Genomic DNA, 6,970 nt, shown 5'->3' on the forward strand with positions numbered 1-6,970 from the left:
TGTGTGTGTGTGCGCGCGTGTGCAAATGTTTGTGTGCAATGTGTGTGAAATCAGTGTGCATGCGTGTGCATTTATATTGATTACTTAATTGATTTCAAATTTTGGCACAAGGTCAGCAATTTCAGGGGAAGGGTAAGTCGCTTACATCAACCCCTGTGCTCAAATGGTACATATTTTATCGACCCAGAAAGGATAAAGGGCAAAGTGGACCACGGCAGAATTTGAACTCAGAATCTGAAGACGGACGAAATACCGATAAGCATTTCGCCCGACATGCTAACGGTTCTGCCAGCTCGCCGCCTTATATTGATTAATTAATTGATTAACAGATAAATATATACACATTCGCATACATACATACATAATACATATAAGTGTGTGTGTGTGAGCGTTTGCATGTGTGTGTATATATACATTGATTGGTAATAATTTGAAGGAGTACTCAGTACAAGAGTAGAGTGCAATGATATATTTGAACCGGTGTAGTGGAATCCACCTTTGGAGTGGCCACAGCGTACTGACGCTTCTACAATATGACTTGCCTTAACACGAGATAGGTTGTGGAAATCTAGAGTTAGGGGTCACAGGAGCGAATTACATAAACTCTCTCTTCCTTTCTCTATCTTCTTCCCCCTCTCTCTCCTGCCTTCTCTCTCTCTTTCTTTCTCTCTGTCTCTCTCTCCCCTTATTTTATATGTATATATATACATACACATATAGAATGAGCGGTAACTCGCTTTGTGGCGAGCAGACAGCAGGAAAATCTTCAGAGGAAGGACTCCCATCACACAAGTGCTTAGATCCGTTAGCTCATGACACTCAAAGGAAAACAAGCCCACTTAGGTAGTGACCTCTAGGTGTCTTCCTGTTGTTATTTAAAAAAGCACATTCAGCGGAAATCGAACTCAAAACTTTTGAATACACTAATTATTTAGTGACCGCCACTTGAACTTTTCAAATTGGATGTTCTTCCTGCAATGTTTAATTGCTTACTGCATCCGTTTCGGTTCCACCAATCATTCCTTTTTGCTCATAACATCATCCAACTTTCCTCAACTGTCTCTAACAGGCGTTTCATTTACACGAACCATGATTCCGAGCTGGCCTAATAATTGGCACATTGACGCTGCGACAAACCGCTGTAAGCCAACTTCCGCTGCTTTTACTTGCAACAATAATCTCTTTTGTTAGTTCTTTCACCAGATCATCATACTTTCTTACTTTAAATTGTTGTTTCTCTTCTCGGCTCACATGAGTGGCTGTCAACTCAACCAAGAAGAAATTGGCACCTGATTTCGAGAAAATAATACAATGGCTAATCTTTGTCCGTTCATATGGATACCATAAGAATAGTTTTTTTTTTTCGTTTTTCCGCCAGTCAAGGAGTCTTCTTATATTTCCTATCTCTCTTCAGGTATGGAAAGGTTTTCTCCAAGCAAACTTCATGTCTAAGCATCTTTGTTTTATCGAAATTACTTCTCCCCCTCACTTCTTCTGCAATACACACACGCACGAACATCCATACATCCATACATTTTCGCTTATATACATACCTATATATACATACTTACATACATACATACATACATACATACATACGTGCATGCATATGCATATATATATATATATATATATATATATATATATATATATATATATATATATATATATATATATATATATATATATGTATGTATGTATGTATGTATATGTATGTATATAAGCGAAAATGGAAGTCAACGGTTGCAGAATTAAACGTGCCTTTCGTTATTGGAAAATATTGGAAATGCGAGGGAATCTGCGTGTGTATGGGTGTGTGTGTGTGTGTGTGTGTGTGTGGTATGTGTGTGCCTCTATGTGTGTGTGCCTGTGCGTGTGTGTGTGTGTGCGTTTGTGTGTCCCGTATACACACGTTACACACACACACAGACACACACAGACACACACAGACACACACACACACACACACACACACACACACACATGTATACATATATACTAGCAGAGATACACGGCACTGTTCGGGAACAGAATGGCGTAGTTCTTTATTGTTTTACTTGCTTCAGTCATGTGATTGCGGCCATGCAGGAGCACCACCTTTAGTTGATGAAATTGACGACAGGGTTTATTCGTTGCAAGCATTCTACGTATTCTATCTATCGGTGTGTTTTGCAAACGGCTAAATTACGGGGACGTAAACACAGCAGCATCAGTAGTCAAGCGATGGTGGGAGTAGAAATACAGAAACACACAGAGAAACACACACAACCACACACACACACGCACGCATATATATATATGCATATAAATATATATATATACATATATATAAACATATGTAAATATATATATATATATACATATGTATAAACATATATAAAGATATATATATATATATATATATATATATATATATATATATATATATATATATATACATATATATGTATGTATGTATCTGCTGGTTGTCTACACCACCTGTCTCCGTCTTTTGTTTTTTCTTTGTGAACTCTCCCTTATATATATATACATATATGTACATATATACAAGTATATATATATGTATGTATATATATATATATATATATATATATATATATATATATATATATATATATATATATATATATATATATATATATATGTACATGTATATATATGTATATATATATATATATATATATATATATATATATGTATATATATGTATATATATATATACATACATGAGATATGGATCTTGAATCTTTGTAGAACTCTTTTCCCAAGAATACATCCTTAAATGTTATGTATCTTCCATGAAGAGCGGATGTATTTGCACTTTCAAACGAGCTCTGTCCCGTGTTATAAACACCATTAGTGTTAAATAATATTGTAAAATGGTGGAATTTTGGAAATCGTCTTTATTTAGTACCTAGTAGTTATCTTGTTATTTTCATTGAAATCGGAGTTATTTGAAATTTCTCAAAGGGGTGGCGTTCTTTCCCCCCTTTAAACCCCCTAATCGCAATGGAAAGTAAATTTTATGTAGCTCATTATCTTTCTCATAAAATTTTACATGAGAACACATACTTTGTTTTTATGTATCTTCTATTCCCTTCCGTCCTATTGATGTACAGACACACAGACGTTGAGCTTTATAATATAAAATTATATATATTATATATATGTTATATGAATATATATACATGTATGTGTGTGTGTGTACACACAATATATAGGAAGGGTTTAAAAAGTCTACGACTTGAGTCCCTGGATCGAAGACGTAAGAGATAACTAATAGTCTACATATGGAAAATTCTGGGAGAGTTAGTACTTAATTTCGTCATCGAACGTCATACAAATCTCCGCACTGGACGCTATTGCTGCGAACTAAAGGTTCCGTTCACCCTGTCTAAAACCAGGACCATGTTCTGCAATAGCTTAGAATGTAAAGACTCACAACCCATTAATGCCCTGCGGAAGAAAATTCGGAAACCTACGTAATGTTGATGTGGATGTATTCAAAAAGGAACTGGTCATTCTCCTATCCATGATATCAGTCGAACCACTGTCCCTACAGGGTGTATAGATTAGGGCATCAGTGTCCAACTCCCTCAGCAAAGGGAGTGGTGATATATTATATGAAGTCTATTCACTCTGACGATGTAGAAAAGGTAGAAAATCATGGTGTTGCTCTAACATGTCCGCACCAGTCGTATAGCTGAAACGGAATAAAGAAATAAAATATCTATGTATATAAAGGCGCGGAAGTGGCTGTGTGGTAAGTAGCTTGCCTACGAATCACATGGTTCCGGGTTCAGTCCCACTGCGTGGTACCTTGAGCAAATGTCTTCTACTATAGCCTCGGGCCGACCAAAGTGGATTTGGTAGACAGAAGCTGAAAGAAGCCCGTCGTATTCATACATACATACATACATACATACATACACATATGTGTGCGTGTGTGTGTGTGTGCGTGCGTGTGTGTGCGTGCGTGCGTATATGTTTGTGTGTATATGTTTGTGTGTTTGTGTTTGTCCCCCCACCATCGCTTGACAACCGATGTATTTACCTCTGCATAAACTAGCGGTTCGGCAAAAGAGACCGATAGAATAAGTACTAGGCTTACGAAAAATAAGTCCCGGGGACAATTTGTTCGACTATTGACGGTGCTTCAGCATGGCCGCATCAAATGACCGAAACAAATGAAAGAATAAAAGAATATAGATAGGAGCGGCTGTGTGGTAAGTAGCTTTCTTACCAACCACATGGCACCTTCAGTAAGTGTCTTCTACTATAGCCTCGGGTCAACCAGAGCCTTGTGATCAGATTTGGTAGACAATAACTGAAGGAAGGCCGTCGTGTGTGTATATATATATATATATATATATATATATATATATATATATATATATATATGAATGTGCGTGTGTTTGTTCCCCCAACATTGCTAGACAGCCGATGCTGGTGCGTTTACATCCCCGTAACTTAGCGTGTGTGTGTGTGTGTGTGTTTATGAGAGAGAGAGAGAGAGAGAGAGTGTGTGTGAGAGAGTATGTGTGTATATACATAGATGTATGTATACATGTACAAACACATACAAACACACCCACCTACGCACATATATATAAAAACAAGTTAGCATTAAACTGAAATACCATTGGATGCACTCGTGTGGAATACTTGTTTACTAAATTTGAACAGGTATATTTTGATAGAGACTTCGAAATTTCGGCTTACTCTCTTTGTAGTTTTTCCTTTCAGAATGTAATACACACACTCACACACGTACACAAACATGTGCGTGTGCGTGTCTGTGCATGCTTATGTGTGTGTGTATGTATATATGTATGCATATATGTACGTTACATATATGTATGTATGTATGCATGTATGTTGTATGTATGCTACATGCATGCATGTATGTATGTTTGTATGTATGTTGTATGTATGTTGCATGTATGTTGTATGTATGTATGCATGTAAGTATGTATATATGTACATACGCATGCTTATATGCAAAGATACACAACGTTTGTATTTGGAAAACCTGTATGCATATGCACAGAAGCATAAATGCACGTGTGGATGTCCGTGTGTGTGTGTGCGTGCGTGCGTGCGTGCAAGCGTGTATATACATATACACAATGAAACACAGAAGATTCACATTCAAACATTTACAAGTACACGCTCACACACATGCAAGCACAACACTACACTCTAGTACAAACTCAAACAAACACACTTGCACATAAGCGTACATGCACACACGCACTCACTCATTTTCACAGACTCGCAGGCACAACCGCACAAGCATTTACGGGAAATCAAGCATGAATTATGGTATTTCGTAATAGACTGTAAACTAAGAAATCAAGAAAAAGAAACAGAGAGTAGGCGCAAGGAATGGCTGTACGGTAAGAAGCTTACTTCACAACCACATGGTTCCGGATTCAGTCCCAGTGCGTGGCATCTTGGTCAAGAGTCTTCTCCTAAAGGGTTGGGACAACGAAAACCTTGTGAGGGGAGTTGGTAGACGCAAACTAAAGGAAGCTCGTCGTATATGTCAGTCTGCCTGCCTGTCTGTCTGTCTGTCTGTCTGTCCGTCTGTCTGTATGTATGTATATATACGTGTGTGTGCTCGTGTGTGACTTTGTGTCTGTGTTTTCCCCACCATCACCGGTTAACAACTGGCATTGGTGTGTTACGTCCCCGTGACCATGGCAGTTCGGCAAAAGAGACCGATAGGATAAGTCCTAGGCTTTAAAAAAATAACTCCTGGTGTCGATTCGTTCGGCTAAAACCCTTTAAAGCGGTGCTCCAGCATGGCTGCAGATTGAAACAAGTAAAAGAGTCAGGGTATGAAACCGCTGTTGCAACAACCACTGATTACCCCATGTCAACCCTGGTGGAGCAGACTTACATCGAAACCATTATAGCCACGACCAACACGCATTGATTATTAGGACAACTTCATCTGATGTATCCTTCTTTTTTCGAGGCAAACGGGGTGTGATTTAAGGGAGATGTCGGCATCTATTTCTAGAGAGGCTCTTTCCTTGTCTGTTTGGAGCTCTGATGTTGCTGTGGTGTTATTTCTGCCTCAGCTGTTTGCTGTTGCTTGTGGTACTGTTGCTAACTATGCTACCGAAGTAGCTGCTGCTGCTGCTGCTGCTGCTTGTATTTTGGCGCCATCACTACAGCTGTTGTCGCCCTGGTTGTTACTGCTACTTCTGTCAGTGTTGCTGCTGCGCTTGTCGCGGCTGCTGCTGTTATTGATGCTGACAGGAGATTGTCTCAGCTGTTATTGTTGCTTCTGAACTATCACCGTTACTGGTGCTGCTGGTGCTGCTAATCCTGCTGTTTTTGTTGTTTGTGCTGCTGCTACTGCTGCATCTACTTTGCGGCTGCTGTGTTCCACTTTTAGCTGTCATTTTTAGCAGGCAGCACTTCGAGAGATGTTGCAAAATCGCCGGCAGAGCAAGTACGATACCAGCTGAGCGCAATTCACTGATTGGAATTTATAAAAATATATTTTCTTCTATGTTTATACACATCTTATAAGTACGGATATAACTGTAAATACATATCTATATATACATATATATACACTTCTGTTTTGACATAGGAGTAACACTGGAGCAACAGGAGACGCGATATGTATATGTATATATATATCTACTTACGCACACATACACAAGCATACCCACGCAAACAACTCCTCCACAGATAAACAACTCCTCCACAGATAAACACAAACGCATACATATCAGTACATACGATTTTAAAATGATATACATAAAAAGAAGCACTTAACTAACAAAGAGTCACCGTGTAGTCGCTCGACTTGTTAGAAATAGCATCTAAATTTCCCTCAAATTATAAATTATTTTTTAATATTTTTCGAAGAAGACTACACAATTTCAACACACACTCTTGGCGCATAGCCCCCCAAAAATATTAAATGGCTATGCTTCGAAAGCTATGA

This window comes from Octopus bimaculoides, chromosome 13, assembly GCF_046866305.1.
Source record: "Octopus bimaculoides isolate indiv1 chromosome 13, ASM4686630v1, whole genome shotgun sequence".
NCBI classification, from domain to species: Eukaryota; Metazoa; Mollusca; class Cephalopoda; order Octopoda; family Octopodidae; genus Octopus; species Octopus bimaculoides.